This window comes from Vanellus vanellus (genome assembly GCF_965231255.1).
Source record: "Vanellus vanellus genome assembly, chromosome: 16".
Taxonomy (NCBI): domain Eukaryota; kingdom Metazoa; phylum Chordata; class Aves; order Charadriiformes; family Charadriidae; genus Vanellus; species Vanellus vanellus.
Genome location: NC_138921.1, coordinates 5,070,855 through 5,089,410, shown reverse-complemented (window position 1 = coordinate 5,089,410; position 18,556 = coordinate 5,070,855). Strand labels below are relative to the sequence as shown.

At 40.8% G+C, this 18,556-nt stretch overlaps 1 protein-coding gene across 1 annotated transcript in view; it reads left to right on the top strand.

Moving 5' to 3' along the window:
- Positions 1-18,556, top strand: part of SPPL3 (signal peptide peptidase like 3) — a gene marked incomplete at its 5' end in the record, with an annotated part of 65,021 nt that overhangs the window by 2,181 nt on the left and 44,284 nt on the right. The window lies entirely within an intron of this gene.

Genomic DNA, 18,556 nt, shown 5'->3' with positions numbered 1-18,556 from the left:
ATAATTTACCTGTGCATCAGCTCTATTGACCTGACCACCGCAGCAATTTGTGATACTCTTTACTGCATTTCAAACCCATTCTAGTGATGCCAACCAGAATCGTTCCTTAGATTTTTTTAAAAAAGTTATGGTATCCATATTGAAAAGGAGTTAAATCTCAGCTTTTGACCTTGGTGTGTGCTCAGTGTGGAAAAGGGACTGAACATGCAAGGAATATTCCTATTCTGAATGGTTCCGGAAATCTTTCCCATTACTTTTTCAAAACTTGGGACCCAAGTCCCAAACTTGGGGATTTCTGTTCTGCCACACGTTGAGACTTTGGCAGTCCCTTCTCCCATCTTCTGTCACTTCTCTGTCAAGAACCGATAGGTGTATTGGTCATTTGACTTTTAGATGTTCTTATTTTGTTTCACAAGCTCAGTTCAGACAGTGATGTGATGTGATCTGCTCTGCTTTAAAACAACAGCAAAAAGGCAACTTCTTTGACTTAAAGGATGAACTACGTATTGTTAAAGTAAGTGAATGTTGGTACAGATTTAGGCTGTTGAATGAAGTTCAATTAAATGTGTCTAGTAATCTACTGTATTACTGTGTTTTAATTGCAGAATGAAATTATAAATTCGTAAACTACTCTAGGATTTGTCAGCTTTCTTTGAAAAACTAAATGAAGCAAAACATCAATTGTCCATTATTTTGATCTTTAACTCCTTTGCTTTTTTGCATCAGTGTCTTTGCCATAGTAGTATTCTAAAAGGAAGTTTTTTAACAGGATCTGGGAGGAGGATTAACTCCTCTTTAGGTTGCATATTTTAAGGGAGTGAAGTTGGGATTTAAGTTGTTCTTCCCTGCTTGCTAAGTGGATCACAAGAATGGTAGCTCTTTCTTACAGTATTGAGGTTGTAACAGAACAAGGATGCGAGGCTTACGTCTTGAAACACTGCAATTTTGTGTCTATATTTATGATTGTGTCCTCATGTTTTTGGGGTTTCTGTCACTTCGCATTTTGGCCCATGCTCAGCATTGTCTGGGAGCTGTGGAAAGAGCAAAAATCCAGTTTTAGACTAAAAAGTCCTGTACTATAACTTGTGCGGTCTTCCCTGTGGATGTGTGTTTAATAACTTACATTTCTAGCAACAATCTTGCATTTGTTTATTTTTAATTATGGTAATGCAGCTCAGTATAAAATTGGCTAGTGCTTTAGCGCTTTTAGGAAAAGTGAGCATGTTGACCGCTGAGGAGACTGGTACTTCTGTACAGAAGAGCTGTACGGAGTTGTGTCCAGTAATTAGTGCAGTTGTACAGTTTTGCAGTCGGCAGATTGCATCTTGTCTGTTTGCCAGACCTGGTCCTTTTTCTGTGTTGCAGAGGCTTTCTCAGAACGAGTGCTTTCCGTGCTGCTCGGTGTAGTGTCTAGCTGCTGTGCAGATATCTTGTTTGACATCTGAAAATACATAATTTGACATTAAGAAAAATCCTTTCACGTACCTGTCTTTGTATAGAAGGAAATTTTCCGGCCCTAGTAGTGCTTCCCTTTTGTCCAGGAGTGTAAGGCTTGATTACGCCTCTTTTTGTGCATAACTATCAACGTGCATTGTAGAATCACTGTAGCTTCATAAGATATGACAAAGGTTTATTTTAGGTTCGATTTTCTTTTTTTTAATTGTCTCAGATGTTTTAGAAATACCTTGTAAAAATATACTTGCAGGCTATGGTTGCTGAACATTAGCATTGTCAAACACTCAAAATAGTGCTTTTTTTTCAATGATTGACATCTATTAATTATGTTATTTTGAAGAGATGAGAACTAATTCTCGTTTTGCTGTATTGTTTTGAAAATAGAAATCTGTGATTTTAAGGTGTTTATATTTTTATATTTAAGGGTTTGTATTTTTCTTTTAATTACCAAATGAAATTGATTGTAATTACTTTCTTTTATTAAGGTATTATAAGAAGGCAGTACTAAGGTATTATAATAAGTCTTTCTCCCCATCCGTTTCATAATTTTAAATACATAAGTTGTCTTTTGTCACTGATCTTGTGAGTTATTTCTTGCAACAACCTCTTTCCTTTTTTTTTTTCTTCAGTAATGCCCACATCTATAACCATCTGTACTTTTATTCAGCTCTTTTTTAATGTCTTAAATAGTCTTGCTGACCCAGTATTTCAGATATGTGTGTTACCCCTGAAAGGAGGATCTACTGAGAATTTTGCTGTTGAAACTGAATACTGTCATCCTGGGAAAACTAATTTTAATATGAAATGTGGGATAAGTGCCAGATGGAAATACTCTTTCAAAGGATATGCACGTTTTTAGGAAAAGGGTGTTTGAATAAAATGCTTGTCCGTAGTGAGTAGAGAAACTTTTGTCAAATACCTGCTGCAATAACAGAATGAAGTTACGAGAGCTATGTATTATACTGCTGTTACTCAAATCTGCGAGCCACAGAGGAACGTGACTGCTGCATCGCAAGGTTGCTCATGATTTTCTAGGTTAAAGGAGAGCTGAAGTTAATTTCCTGCGAGTGGAATGGATTGGGAGAGGAAAGAGGTTGTGGAATACCCATTTTTCCCTTTGCTTCCTGTCTTTACTGCAGCAAGGAAATGGGACTGGGCAGTGACCAAAGTTCCTGCTACAACAGAGGAGGGAATAAATATGGCAAGAGCTGTTTGCCCATCACCAGCGTGTATGTGTGTGAGTAAGAGGTTAGTAAATGCCAACCAAGGCGTTTATCTTCAGGCGCTGCGCTGTTGGAGGTGTTACAGCAGGTGAATATGGAAGCAGCAAGACCTAGATCATAACTTCGTGAAAGACTTGGTCTTTCCTTAATTTCTAGCACCTTGTGGTGAGGCTTTTGTGCCGCATGCTATTTTGAGGGCACAGCAGCACGCGTATCTTGTTTATCTTCAGTTAGTAGGTGTTTAGTGTTTTTCAAGGCCTGATGTAACGCCCCCTCCCTTCTTACAGTTGCCCAGTCTGGCAATAGAGATTGCTTTGTTCTTTTTTTTGCCCTTTTGAATGCACAAAAGATCGTCACAGTTTCCTTCGTATATGAAGAGAGAAGGGGAAGGAGATTTCTACACCAAACCCAAATATATCTTTAGTTTTTCCTTTCCCAGAGTGTTGTACAAGAGTAATATGGATTGCAATGCATGCGTGTCCTGTCAGGGTGAGGATTAGGAGACAGACTGGGAGGGTAGGCTAAGAACAAAAAAAGAAGCCGCTGTACTGAGTCACTAATCCTAAAAACAACTGAACTCCCTCTTAAATGTTTTAATCAGTGGAGTGATTCTTGTATTAGCCATCAAATGTTTGATGAGTGAAATGGTGATATATTTAGAAACTTCTCTACGTGATGCACAGGGTGTGGAAATTAAGTCTGATGATGTGTCAGAGTAATCAATAAGGCTTCTGGGTTCTGGAATAAGTGTAAATGTACAATGCCGCCTTTGCTCCTGGGAGAATTCAAAGTGGTTGGTGTTAAAAGTCTTTCTAGATTCAGAGGTCTGAGAATTTGCTTTCATTGCCTTTAAGCATTTAACATGCTACTGCCATGAATTAAAATACAGCCTCTTCCAGAAGACGGAGGTAGTGCTTTTAAGTCTTAGGTGGCTGGATTAGATGTGTATGTGGGAGGGCAGGGAGTAAGAGGAGCTATAACTTGTTGACAGAACTTGTCAAGTACTAGTAAAATCATGTTTTGCATTCAAGATTTTTTACTGGCTTTGCTCAGTTTACGTTGAGAGACCTTAACTGACTCATTAAGGTGTTTCGAGGATGGGAGGCAGCTTACAACAGAAACAAAACAAATTATTCACCTGAATTTTCAAGGTATTGCACTTTTTAGGTGCCAGATTGCAAAGCATATAGATGAAATCCTGTTGTGTGTACTGTCTAAAATCTTTAGTGAAAGCTTTGTGTACAAGCGTGGAGTTTGGCCTTTAATGTCACATTTTTCAGGAACTGAAATTACTGGCCACATTCCATTTTAAAAATTGTTATAAGCCTCCTGAGGACAAGGATGTCATTGTATGAATGTGTGCGAGGATCTGGCGTCAGAAAAGTGACTTAAACCTCAGTAAATTTGCGAATATCAGGTTTATAGTTAATGCGTGTGTCTTTCAGTACCGACCTCACTTCAGTTGTTCGTTACCCTCCCTCTCGCTTTTGCCGTCTCAGACTGTGTGTCGTGTAGGCAGGGACTCTGCCGGCAGCTCTGCGCTGAGAGACAGAAAAGGCAAAGAGCATGAGATTAGCTGAAGTTTACAGTTACGTGAATGTACATATATATAATGACTCTGATTAGCAAAGGGATAAAGTTTTTCCCGCTTCAATGCGAAAGCTGTACTTGCTAATATATTCATAATTCTTTAAGAAAAATTTAAGAGTGGGTAACATAAATCAACGTTTTCTTGGTGCTGGTGTGCAGTACCTATTTTAATTAAGATTTCCATCAGTTCTGCCTTTAGCCTTTTCAGGATATTGTGGCAGTGGAAGTCAATGATTCCTTGCTTTTTACCCCGTGATTAGAGGACTTGTCCAGGATATAGGAGATCAGTTCCATCCCCCAGGGTTTCTGACCTTGCGTCTCTCACCTTCCAGGGGAGTGCTCTCACCACCAAACTATGTGTCATTCAGAGGTTGAGCTTTGTCTGTCCTTTTAAATCTGTTTCACTTCATATGGAATTCTATGAATACTTGCTGGGCCAGGAAGCAGGCGTGCCTTTCGGCCTTAATGGCCAAAATACTCATTTGGGATTGGCAGGCACCTGGCTTCCCCGTCCTGCCTTGGTAAAAATGTAGTTTGGCAGACTGAAGGGGCTGTAGTCGAGTTCAGGCTGCTTTTCTAGAGATGAAAGTTTGAATTCCCACAACCAGAAGAAAACCTGAGTATTATTTCCTGTGCCATAGGTAAGTTAGCTGTTAGGTATGTGGACCTACCGTTATCGCTACCTTTGCTTGTGTTTTGTGTCAGGTTCGGTGAACCTGAGAGCATCCCTTTCTTTTATTGAAGGATGTGATCTAATAAAATAATTGCTTATTTTGCACACTTCGGGATTTTGGTAAGAGTTAAGCAACCTGATGCTGTTGGAATTTGAGGAACTGCGTGGGGACCGCCAGACAGGCAAAATTAATTCAGGATATTAAGTTCTCCTGAGATTAGATGTGTTTTAGTGAAGACCACAGTTTTAAATAATAGACTCAGGTGGTGAAATCTATGTCATTAATTGTTTGTCACTGAAACATGATGCCAAAAAATGGGCACTTTTGAAACTGTCCTACGAGAGATACTCTGAAATACATATCATGCTTTTTAAAATGCAGTGATTTTGATTTCCTAAAATTTGGAAGAAGAGCAAAATGGATTCTGGTCTTTTTTAGCACCTCAGCTATTTTATTTCATTATTTTGGTAATATGATGTATCAATGTCTGTGGCGTAAGTGCCACCATCTTTACTGCCCTTTGACATTTAATGACTCTAAGCGATATAATATACTCTAAAAGCAAATAATTGACACGAGCCATTTAGTCAAACAGTCTGATTTAATTCTGGTGACATCTGAGTAAAGTTTCCAGGAAGAACCAAGGCTGAAATTGGTAGAAAAAAATCATTATGCACATTTTCTTTTTGGTGTTGCGTTGCTTTAGTGTAACTGATTAAGCTTAAAATTTGAAACGATTTAGCCAATTACGTGGGTTGAGTGGAGTGAAACACAAGCTAGTGTGCTAGCTGAACTGGATCCAGGCAACCACACTGACTTTGAAAGGTGATGATTTAATAAGATTAATGGAGCATATGTGTCATTGCAATATTTCCTGATCCCCTTTTTCCCTCTTTAATTCTTCCAAGGATGCAAATGTTGACTATCTTTTCTCCTGTGTCTTTTACAAGCGTTGTATGTGTTTGAAATACTCTGATCTGCCAGACCAGGGTTCTCCTCTCATGGGCCATCCCAACAGAAACTCGGCTCTCGTGATACATTAAGCATGTCTTTGCCCACTAGAACAGCCTTGATGACATTATCCTGGGACTGATTAATTGTGTAGCTCTTGTGATGTTGTCTTCATTAGTAGATTCTGTTGTATTTCTTTTTAGGGTCAGGTCTAAGCCTCAGGTCCCAAGTTCCCTTGGATAGCCTCTATAACTGTATGTCATGTTAAGTGGCATGGTGTAGACAGGGGTGTCAGAAAGCCAGAATGTTCTGCTGACTTTTTGGAAAGATATTCTGTAACCGATAACTAAGCAATTAAACCAGAACTTTTTTATTATCCTATGACAACGAGTATTCAAAATAATAAATATATTAAATGAAACTGTCCTTATACTTTGCTTGTGTGAGGACAGAGTTTAAGAATGGAGTGACTTTTTTTTTTTTTTCCAGGATGTCAGGACAGAAGTTCTTTAAAGTCATCACAGTTGATATCCTAAAGTAGAGGAGAGCGCACAAAGTTATTCTCTATTGCACAATCTTGTACTTAAGATGCCTCCCTTATTACCGAAGTTGCCCACAAAGAAGTTGGAAAGATATAATCATATCTCACAGTTTGTATATGGTAGCATTTTCCCTAACCAGTGGAATCTGAAAGGAAAATGATGGTGTTTGACTCTCATTTCTTCTCTTCTTCCTTCTGAAAACAGTATTTTCTCCTGTGTTGTCAGGTTTGGACATTCTTCCTTTACTTGCTGTAGCTAGTTCGTGGGCTTTTGACCCAAGAAAGTATTTTCCCATGCAGTGCAGGTATGTAGCTGCAGACTGTGAAATGATTCTCTTCCATTTTTACACCTTAGCCACACTTCTGCTGGTGTCTCCATGACCGAGGTAGCGTGGGGGAAGCAGGAGGAGACGCAGGGGGACCCACCCTCTGTCCACACACAATCTCTAACTTCAGGCATGAGTTGGCAAGCTGACCTGAGGAGTAGGCTTGAATCTAGATTATTCTTCAGCCTGGATGCTAAAAAAAAAAAAAAAGTGCTGTGCAGTGTGAACTACTGGATTTTAAAGCTGAGCTCCCTCCAGTCCTCTGGTGCTATCAATTAGTTCTACCCAGTCAGTGCTTTTCTGCTTGCCACTTTCTGTCTCGAAAACCCAAATTTACTTCTTCATTCCTATGGACTCTTTGAAAAGTCCTTTTGTTCATCTGATGACTAGCCAGAAGATAACTTCTAGTAAATTTGCAATGATACATAATTTTAAATAACTTTAAAAGTTTGCCAGAAGTTTACAGAGCTCAATAGAAATATTCAGACTTGGTAGTGTTCCACTGAACCACAAAAGTTTGGGAACTCTTTACTCGCACCATGTTCTCCTGTCAGTCAGTAGTACTGTAAATAACAACTTTGGGCTAGAGGAGCAAAAGCGCTGCGCAGATGGGTTCGTGGTGCAGCCCGGCTCCAGGTGGTACACAAAATCGGTGCATTCGGTGCACAGAGAGTTTTGCAGGGGAGTTCTCCGCATGGGTTAAGCTAGTAGCAAGTCTATGTCCTCGAGGTTTATTTTAATTTCAGTAGTTACTTGGATTAATAAATTCAGCTTCCACCACTTGAGGTAGCGTCGCTTGGGCAAGGGGGAGTGTTACGAAGCGTTTGAGCTCTGCGGCAGTGCCATTAGCAGGACGGAGGTGAACACGGCGGCCGAGTTATGGCTCGCTCTGCTGCAGTGTTAGTTCTGGTGTCCGTGGCACCTTTTAGCAATCTGCCATCCCTTCTTCTGTGGGATAGCTAGCTCCAATTTAAAACGTGATTTAAATTTACATGGAAGCTTTTGTAGTGGGTAGAAATTCAACAATGAATTCTGAATAATCACTGTAATTAAGATCAACCAGCTGCTGGTACAGATATGTTGGGCATATGAGACCAAAGCTCAGTGGTATGTTATACAGAAGACTGTTTTTACTAGTAAAAATTTATCACTTTCAAGGCTACAGTTGTGATTCATCTCACCATGGTCTGTGTCAGACCCATTTGGCAAGATACAATAGGTGTAGTGTGACTTTGACTTATTTAGTCAATGGGAAGTCCATTTTCCCGGTGACTGTTAGCTAAAGGTGAGGTTGATGAAACAGCAGGAGGCAAACAGAGCTGGATTACGTGGGTTTCTGTCGCCTGCACTGCAGACTGGTGAGGTGAGGTACGTCTGGGTTTTGCTTTCTAGGTTTGATGGGTCAAGGTCATTCTGGTCCTTTTTAGATTGATGGTCTTTTTGCTGGCGGAAAGATTATCTGCTCTGTGAACTCTTCTTGAGGTGGCTGATCCTATACCTTCACTTGAATAGTTTTCTGAGAAGTTATCACAAAGGGCTAAAAGCTCTCGTGGGGAATATTATGATCTCTGTAGGGTTTTGAAGATGAAGAGTAGAATCTAATTAAGCTTTGTGTTGAAAATAGTTTAAAGAGCTTTTTTTCCTCTCAAATAAGGAAACTTTAAAGCTAAATTGTGAAGAGCTAGACTTTTTTTTTTAATTTTCTGCTAACTTGACTACTTCTAAAGCAGATGCAGCTGTAAGCGGTTACAGATGGTACAGAACAGAAAGAACCTCTTTATCATACTCAAGGGCCTTACAAGAACCCCAATGTTAGTTTTCCAGCTAGTTATCTTTCTCTTTATTTTTTTATGTTTTCGCAGATAGAACATAAAAAAGAGCTACCTTAAAGCTAAATCAAAAGATGGAAAAAAGTCTGCCATAAACCAGAAATACTTCTCTGCGGGGTGCTTTGCTGGAAGAGTTTTCATAAGAATCCCAAAGCACCCTCTCTGAAGAATGTTCCTACCTTTTGTTGTTGTCACAAACAAAGGGTTTCAGATATTTGGGCTAGAATTTGTTGAAAACAGCCTCCTCCTGTTCTACTGCTGCCTGCTTTTTGCACCTGGAACTGAAACGGGTACCTTAAGCCTGACACTGGAGTGTATTAACATACCGAGCTGTGGTCGCATGCAGGTGTAAGGCAGAGATCAGCCCCTGTCCAGTCTGTCACAGCACAGCTTCTCTCATGTATGTGGTGTCTTTGTCTGTACAGTGGCCACATTTGTTACTGTCAAGACCTTTTTTTGAGTTTGCCTCTCTCTTAATTGGAGGTAGCAAAAACGGGGTGCCTGTTTTGGTGGGCTGCATTTCGTATTTTCATGAGAGCTGAATCCCCTCTCTTTATTTTGTGCAGTTGTGAATAGTCACGTTCACTTCAGAATCTCACCAGCCACCATCTGACAGCATTATTTTGTCTTGATACAGACCCGGCACGACGAAAGCTGCTTAGCTTTGCCTGGACAGACTGGCTACTCTATAGCTTCGACTCGTGCAGGAATGTGCTTTCAGCATTGTCACTGAAGATTCATAGTTTGGTGCTGATGGTGTTAACTCATTCTTTTATGGAATTTTTACGGAAATAGTGTTCAATTCTACCCAGGTGTGTCATGATGAAGTACGTATCATAATCCTGTACTGTGCGGTAAGTCAGCTCATCAACAGCACTCGGAGCTGCTCGTTCTGTATGACAAGGTCATATTGATCAATTTGACTTTGGTTTTGGCTTGTTGATTGTAAGGCCTGATCGTTAAACGCTTTGATTAAACTATTAGTCGTTAGGTTTATTTTTTGATCTGACTTCTGAATACATTGCTAAAAAGAGTTTGGATTTCCAAGCACATAATCAATAAAATACTGGCCTAAGTGCCAAAGGTATGAGGTGTGGTTTTGTTTTGGTTTTTTAAGTCAACAATAGAGTCAATATAGATGAGATAACATCCTCTTTTCTGACTTCAGTGATAAAAAAGATACAACCTTTTTTCTGATTAGAGAGACTACTACCTTTTGATATCTTTAAAAAAAATGTTAGAGAGAATCAAGGTGCCCTGCATGTTTGTAAGGTACTGGGTCTCTGAGCCGCTGTGAAGCTTCCTTTACGAGGAGGCAGTGACTTACCGAAGAGGTGGGATTTGCAGCACGTTCTGCCATCAGAGTTCAGCTCTGCTTGATGAGCTCTGTCACTTACCGAAAGAAACCTTCTGAATGTGAATCAACGCCTATTTTATGAGGCCTTGGCTCCAGTGGGTGTTACCCTGCAGGTAGGTAGAACGAGGTCAGCAGCGGAGTACCTGCGCTGCTGGATCTCGATGTGTTGACAGTTACTAAGTCCAGAACTGGGTACTGACTTCATAGTGATCTGGGGCAGTTTGCTGTCCTGGAGCGAAGCTTTAATTACAGCCTCGGGATGCCCGTGCAGGACGAGGAGCAGGGCTAGAGCGAGCGCCCGGTGATAAAGGATGGAGCTGGTCATGAGGAAAGTAAGTTAAACAGGTATATGCACAGAATGTTTTTAGGTAAAGTTAAGCCACTCGGGGTGTCTCCAGTGTAATGTGTGTGTCCTGAGCGAAGCTGTCCACATAGAAGAGGACCAGCTTCATCTTCTCGTTTTGGCTCCTGGATGAGATCCGATCTATCATTGAGTAGTGGTATTCCTCTGTATGCTTGTCAGGAAACCTGCTGTACTTTTTCTGTGTGTTCTTCTCTGCGTTGCTTCAGATGGAGATGCTTCTCTTGGGCTGGTCTGAACTTTGTGGTTTAGTCAGTTACAACTCTGAGACCCATAAGGAGTCAGATTGCGCATTTGTTAAGATTTATTGCCTTACATATTTAGGTATTCTTTTTGCTCAGTGTGTTGTTTCCTGTCCTGGCAAAGCTGCCAAAATGATTACATATTTGTCTTACAGTGCTTTACAATAAGATTTACAAGGTGAAGTCGGTTATTAGTCCTCAGAGGTGAGACAGCTTGTCCTGGCTCCAGTGCTGGATTATTTGTGCTTTCCAGCCGAGGGCTGCCTGCTTAGCTCGTGGTGTAGCAAACCCGGCAGTCACTTCAGGTCACGCAATTAAGACACCTCGGCAGGCGTCTGGCCACTGTGGCCAGCAGAATCTGCCCTCGCCTGAACAGGCTGAAGGACAGTCTCTGCACAGCAGCGCTGGTGTGGGGCTCTGCCCTTTGCACCACGTTTTCTCTTGCAGAATGTTGCGGGATAACAGATGTGCAGAAATTTCCCTGCACGTCCTGAGAGTCCGCGTTTTCTGCCACATAATTAATCTGTTTTCTTTTGTCATTGCCCTTTTTTAACTGCTTGCTGGCACCCTGACAACCGTAATATTCTGCCTATGATTAAATGTTGATAAATATGGCCAGGATGATGCGCCTTGGCTCAGTTGCATATTAGATGAACTTACCCCTGGATCTTCAGAGGATGTTGGATACTCGGGTAATACCACTGTAAGAGGAGAAAGGTGAAGTTGAGCTGTTAGTCGTATAGAGTATTTATCTTGAACAACCTCATTCGGAAGAATGCCATTTCTGGACTTGGATGACTGACGGTGTCTGGGACGAGGCCGAATTGCATTACTGGCAGATGGGCTGTGCTTTCTTATGTTAGAGACTCGGTTGTCTGGAATTTTGTTCAAATCACCACTTCAGTTCTGGAAAACACTAATACAGTTTCCTGTTGTTATGGTAAAGTGTGAAAATTTGTTATCCCTTGTTACTAATAATAGCCTTGAATTTACTGTTTGTAGTTTAATTATTGGAAGCTTTTTGTAATGGGATCTTTCCGTGCTATTAGGAAACTTGCTGTTGAATATCCTGTGTCTTGGTACTGCGTAGGAAATGGATAGCTTTGGGTGAAGAGGGTTCCAGAACTCCAGTTTATTAATGGGATCTACATGAATAATTTGGAAACGCTACAGTGCCATAGTCTTTCAAAATTTAGACCTGTTTGTTGAAGTGAGATAGCAGAATCTCCTGACCCCTCCAGACACTGAGTAATGCCCCCAGTCATCTGAAGAGATCCAACTTATCCTCCATTTCTCTGTCTCATTAATTCTTCTGCTGGCAATTTGCGCAAGAGAGAGGAACAAAGGAAATAATTTAAAAATGGTTGTAGGAATGATGTGAATTCACGATTCTTAGAAAGTATGGTGCCTTATTAGGGGGGTGATGTCCCATATTTTTGCCATGCAAGTTATTCAACACTGTAAAAACAAGCAAGTATTTAGATTTTCTTAAGGTTGTGGACATCTGAGGACAGTGACTCTGCAAAATGCACTACTAGAAATTCTCATTTTGGTGACAAATGTTTCTTTGAGTAGTAGATGATTTGTAACTAAAAGTGTCTTGGGTACATGTTGAGATATTTTTTAGAAATCAATGCTAAGTGAATGTTTTTTTTGATGATGGGGGTGCTCCTCAGTGAAATTTTTAGCACATTTGTAACTAAGTTTTTTTTTCTTTCTCCCCCTTTCTTTCTCCCCCTTTCTTTCTCCCCCTTTCTTTCTCCCCCTTTCTTTCTCCCCCTTTCTTTCTCCCCCTTTCTTTCTCCCCCTTTCTTTCTCCCCCTTTCTTTCTCCCCCTTTCTTTCTCCCCCTTTCTTTCTCCCCCTTTCTTTCTCCCCCTTTCTTTCTCCCCCTTTCTTTCTCCCCCTTTCTTTCTCCCCCTTTCTTTCTCCCCCTTTCTTTCTCCCCCTTTCTTTCTCCCCCTTTCTTTCTCCCCCTTTCTTTCTCCCCCTTTCTTTCTCCCCCTTTCTTTCTCCCCCTTTCTTTCTCCCCCTTTCTTTCTCCCCCTTTCTTTCTCCCCCTTTCTTTCTCCCCCTTTCTTTCTCCCCCTTTCTTTCTCCCCCTTTCTTTCTCCCCCTTTCTTTCTCCCCCTTTCTTTCTCCCCCTTTCTTTCTCCCCCTTTCTTTCTCCCCCTTTCTTTCTCCCCCTTTCTTTCTCCCCCTTTCTTTCTCCCCCTTTCTTTCTCCCCCTTTCTTTCTCCCCCTTTCTTTCTCCCCCTTTCTTTCTCCCCCTTTCTTTCTCCCCCTTTCTTTCTCCCCCTTTCTTTCTCCCCCTTTCTTTCTCCCCCTTTCTTTCTCCCCCTTTCTTTCTCCCCCTTTCTTTCTCCCCCTTTCTTTCTCCCCCTTTCTTTCTCCCCCTTGTTACTAAAGATACCCATCCTGTTTCTGATACAAGGCAAGGAACATAAAACCAAATGATAATAAAAATCCTGCACAACTCTTTAATACCATTTGTAATTTTTATCAAAAAGTAATTTTTTTTCCAAATCTTTTTATTATGGTATAAATGTACCAGAGATGTACCAGAACTTGCTTTTGATTTTGCAGCTGAGGAGGTGACTGACCTGTGTTAGGTTCCTCTCTCCCCAGGAGGAAAGATCACGAGAATGGGAGGTGTGCTTGGTAAGGTTCAGGAGTCGTGTTGTATTTCTGCTGCCGTGTGATTAGTGGTGTGGTTCCTAATTCCTCTTCAGGTGTTGCTCTGTTTCAGATCAGCTACAAAACCTCCTTGTTGCCTAGCTAAGCTATGCTTTCCCACTGGATAGCTACAAAAATGCTCTTCAGTAGAAAATGTGAAGAAAGTGTCTGAGAAGGCCTTTATGTAGCTGTGTTGGTCGGATTTAAGATCCATGGTGGTGTTTCTATGACAGTGAGAGAGAACTGGAAGTCCGCGGTCTCAGCAGAGTGTAATGGCAAGGTAATCAGGTACCTGCTTTGCTTCTTAACAAGCCATTATGTTCTGTACCAAGTGTAATTTTCACAGAGACACGTTCCACCTCCGTAGTTGAAATGGGAGTTAAGAGCTGGTATGTGCTCCTGAGTCTGGGTCTTCTGTTCAATTCGGGGTGTAGCCATTAGTCTGGCGTTTTGTCTGAATGGCAGCTTTGCGTTGCATGTGCTGGAGTTGATGAAAATATTTCTGTTATATCACTTCTTGGACTCGCTGCTGCAAAGTGCTTGTCTCTTGGAAAATACAAGCAGTCTTACAGATCATTAGTTTTAGTTAAAAAAACCCCAATATTAACTGTTACAGGACTCTCCTTAAAAAAAAAAAGTTCCATGTAACTAGTCATTAAACTTGTCTGTATGGACAATTAGCTCTGAGCAATTCTGTGCTACTTCTTCTGGTGTATTTGTTTATTCTAACACTTCTGATTGTTTGGTTTATTTGCTAATTATAAAGAGAAATGTTTCTGTGTTCGGGAACATCCCCTGTTTTAAGATGCCCGAAACTGGAGCTGTCTTTTGTAGTTTTGCTCAGTTATTCCAAACTGTTCTGGAGAAAGAAGGATTGACTCTGGAAGCACTAAACTGAAGTTTATTTTAAACTAAATAACCTATATACACAAACTTTAGGAAGAGCTTCTATACTTTGGGGCATTCACTTGGACTGGATTTTTTTTGTTGTTTTGGGAATTCATAATTGTTTAACTTCTTGAAAGAAAATACTTTCTATTGAATGGCTTATGCCCTCTGTAGTCAAATGCTACAGACGCTACTGGTCTGCTACAACTTGCCTGTGCGAATTGTCCGAACACTCAGTTGGGTAACTGTCACGGGTGTGCCAGGGCATCTCCAGGCTCAGTTGTGTACATTTCTCATAGCTCGTTGTGAGGGGCATCGCGGCGTTCGTATAGCTGTGTTGTGTTTTGTAAAGGATTTTTTCACTTGTGCAGTAATCTGGGCCCGGACGTGGTAGAGATGCTGATATTTTTGTCTTTTGCTAATAATGTCTGAGGTGGTGTATCTCTAGCCAATGTCTTCCGTTTGAACTTTCAGGGAAATCGTTATTCCCTGCTTTGATTATTTCCCTATTGCCATGGCAAATAATTCGTGCTGCTAATTAAGACACTGTTGGAATTGCACAGAAAGATGGGCAAAGGAAAAAATACAGCCTACTTATGCTCCCAATTTATCTGTCTTATAAATTTATACACAAGTCATTGCTAAGGTAGCTCACAGTTTGCAAATGAAAATATGTACCCTTCTGATGCACGGTATCTATCTACTGAAGGCAGAAGGGAAGAGCCACGTATTTCCAAGAGCCTCGTTTTGTCTGGTGCACGTGGAGGGATGTGGTGAGGAGAAACATTGTGCCGTGAACTAGATTTGTGCTCCACCAGAGAGAAGCACGTTCAGAGAGACCCTTCTGTTTAGTCCAGGGGGTCTGAGACTGGCAAGGCCGTGCGTTCCCCGAATAACCGATGCCTGGCAGCTTCACGCTTAGCCGAGTTTCTCATGCAGGTCTCGGGAAGCGAAAGGCACCATCTTTGTAATTGTGAAATGAATGGGAGGCCACTGCGGACTCTGGGAAGTAGGTAATGAATCCAGAAGACTGTTTTAGTGCTGGTTGGAGTTCAAAGGGAAATTAGGAGGCCTAATTGAGGTATGTGGTAAGCATCTGGAAAATATCAACACTGAAGAAAAGTGATGGTAGTGTCGTTCGCATCTAATCCTGGAGACTACAAAACTAATGGTAATTCTGTGGTATGTTGTGACTGCGTATCAGAAGCCATATATGCTACCTCTGCCTCTTTGTTTTTCCTCCTGTTATAATATGAATTCAATTCAGTCTTCTCTGAATTGTGGTAGATGATGTGTATACTCTTTCCTGTCTTCAGAAGAAGTTATTAGTAATTCTTGTTTAATATAAAAAGACAAAAATCAACATTGCCAATGACATTAGAGTGAAAGATGTCTCCATTGTGGCTGTTTGTACTGCACCGCGTCTGTAACTGGTAGTGCTGCCCATTGCACACCTACTGGAGAGAAAACAAGATGCCTCATGTTAAAAAAGAAAGTGCTTTTCTAGTCTTTCTTCTTCTTAATAAAAGATACGTGTTTTCCTTTGTCGAGGACCTATGTGGTTAGATATTTATCCTCCTTCATTCCCAGGAGAGCGGACATTGTGGCTCGTACTTTCCGTTTTGTGAAACAAGATTTCATATAGATGACTACGTCTCTGGAATCTGTGTCATTCTCCCACTAAAAGGAATTGAAAAGCAAATTTGCTTTCTAAAACATGAAAGAAGGCTAGAGCAAACTCTTTGTCATCACATTCCAGATCAAATCCAGCGTTTGCCTTCCACAGAGTTCCTAATATTTAGTAATGTCAGTGGTTTCCCATGGGGCTGCTTAGGTGAACACAGTAAGTGAGAACTGTCGAAAGAGAAAAGAATGAAGACTGGCTTCATCATGAGCTAAATTGGGTGAAAACTGTTTTGGATTGTATACGTGTTTGGTGTGTAGTTTTCCAAAATCATACCAGTGTCAATCCGAATGTTTCTTACCTTCATAATAAGTTATTCATCAGAGAAAGAAAATAACAACTATGAAACAAAGTTTATGTAAATTATTGAATTCTTACTCGTACCTGCTTCAGAAATTATGGGGTGATTATTTGCATCATCTTAATTTTAAACTCCAAATTTAGGACTGCATAAATACCCAAACTGAATGGAGAGAACAGAGGGTAATTGCAAACCCTTGGCAGAAGCGTGGCCGCTCCACTGACTGCGTTGGGAGCGTGGCCTTGTAAATCAGGTGCTGCAGGTGCCCTGCGTAGGAGGACTCGAATAACCTCTGTGTCTATTTGCTATGCCACCATTTGACTGAATATCTCAAACAATTTTGTAGAGAGAGTGACAGTTGGGGAAAAAAAAAAAAAAGGTGAGCTTTCCCATCCATCTGCTGAGGTGTCAGCAAGTCCTGATTGCTGTCTGAAAACTTGCACAAATGCAATCTCGTAAGCATCCCCTGCAGTATCACAAATGAGTGTGAGCCCTTGCCGTAAGGTGTGTGCGGTGAGTGTGGCTCTGTATGTGTTTTGGATTTTTACAGCTAGTTTGGGATTGAAAATGTGCTTTCCAAGAGTTGTACTGTTATAGTAATTTCTGGAGAGATTAGAGGAAAACATTTGAACAAACCAGTGTTAAGTCCTGAATCAAAAAAAGTTCTCTTCAGTTTTTCATCCAGAAATCTGGAAATTCTGAGGGGAGACCTTATTATGGCATACAAGTATCTAAAGGGTGGGCTGAAGGAGGATGGAGCCAGGCTCTTTTCATTGGTTCCAAGTGACAGGACGAGGGGCAATGGGCACAAGTTAGAACACAGGAAGTTCCGTTCAAATACACGGAAACAGTTCTTTACGGTTCGGGTGACAGAGCACTGGCACAGGCTGCCCAGGGAGGTTGTGGAGTCCCCTTCCCTGGAGATTTTCAAGACCCGCCTGGATGCAGTCCTGAGTAATGTGCTCTGGGCAATCCTGCTTTAGCAGGAGAGTTGGACTAGGTGATCTCTAGAGGTCCCTTCCAACTCTGATAATTCTGTGATTCTGTGATTCTGTGAAATCATGCCCGTCACTTTCTTACATTAAGATGTTGCCCACCTGTGTTCCTTTTACATAATTTTTCTTTTTTTTTTTTTCCTTGCATTTCAGATACCTTGATTTAGAACTCTCTTAAAACTAAAACATAGGGAACAAAACAGGCAGGAAAAATGTCTTAAACTTCGTCCTGTTTTGATTTTAAACTGCTTAATCGTGTGCTTTGCTTCCTGTGAAGTGTTAGAGCAGTTTATGCCGTGTCGTCAGCCTCTGCTCGTTTCCAGAGTGGTAGAGAGAGAAGCCTAAAGGGACAGTCTTTTGCGTGTGTGTGTGTGCGCCTGCGCTTCTTTCCAGATGCAGTGACACGGGACTTCAGCTGTGGTTTGTGCCTGCGCTTGGGGAAGCTCCTCTCCCCATGCTTTAGTCCCTCCCTAGAACAGCATCGTTTTAGCCTTCGTTTGCTGGGCTTGACAAAAATCTGGGCTGGACGATCTGGGATCTCTGCTGTAAGTCACAAGCAGTCACTTGGATCTTCACTGTTGGGATCCGGGGAAGAATAATATTTAATTGAGAGAAATTCCAAAGCTCCTTCCTGTTTCTCAACCAGAGGCTTTTGATATTTTCACACGCTATACAGCTATACAAAAGTGACAGTTACATGGCTGTATAGGGGGTATTAGTACTTGTATGTAGACTGAAATCACACTTTCCACAATGTTATGGGGTTTTTTTGGATTCTTTGGGGTTTTTTTCCTAGCTTGGGATGAATTTGAGCGGAGCTAATTTTTTTTCCCCTTAATAATTTGACACATAGAGCATGAGTTTGTTCCAGCTGGATGTTACCTACAGACTTAAAATATTAAAATTACTGTTTGAACATCCAGAAGCAGCACACTTCTGCATTCTGTATTTCTGTAAACTTTGGGAATTGACATCTGTGAATGAAATATATTTAATTTACTTTTCTGCCTCTGATTGTAGTATTTGATTTGCAACTTTATGCACGGCTGATGAAAATTAATCACTTACACATTGATTAAGATAATTTTCTCTTTTTGTGTTTCAAAAATACAAGATGCAGTTGCTCATGGATGAAATCTTAACTTAAAAAAGTCCCCCAAAGACCAAGCAGTAATGAAATAGTTGTTTGAAAACAGCTTTAAATTTATGGTAGCTACATCCTCGCTGTGCTTTACTTCTTATGTAACAAATATTAAGGATGATTAAGCCATACTTTTAAATTACCGGTTTTACTTTGTTCATCCCTCTGTACATTCCATTCTGAATAATGCTGTGAAAGTGAAATAACATTTTCATACTATGGACTCAAAATAGCATATAGTTTTTAGTTACAGGAATCAAAGTGACAAACTGTGAATTCTGTCTAAATTTAGCAGGTCGCTTATGTATAATACTTAAACTAAC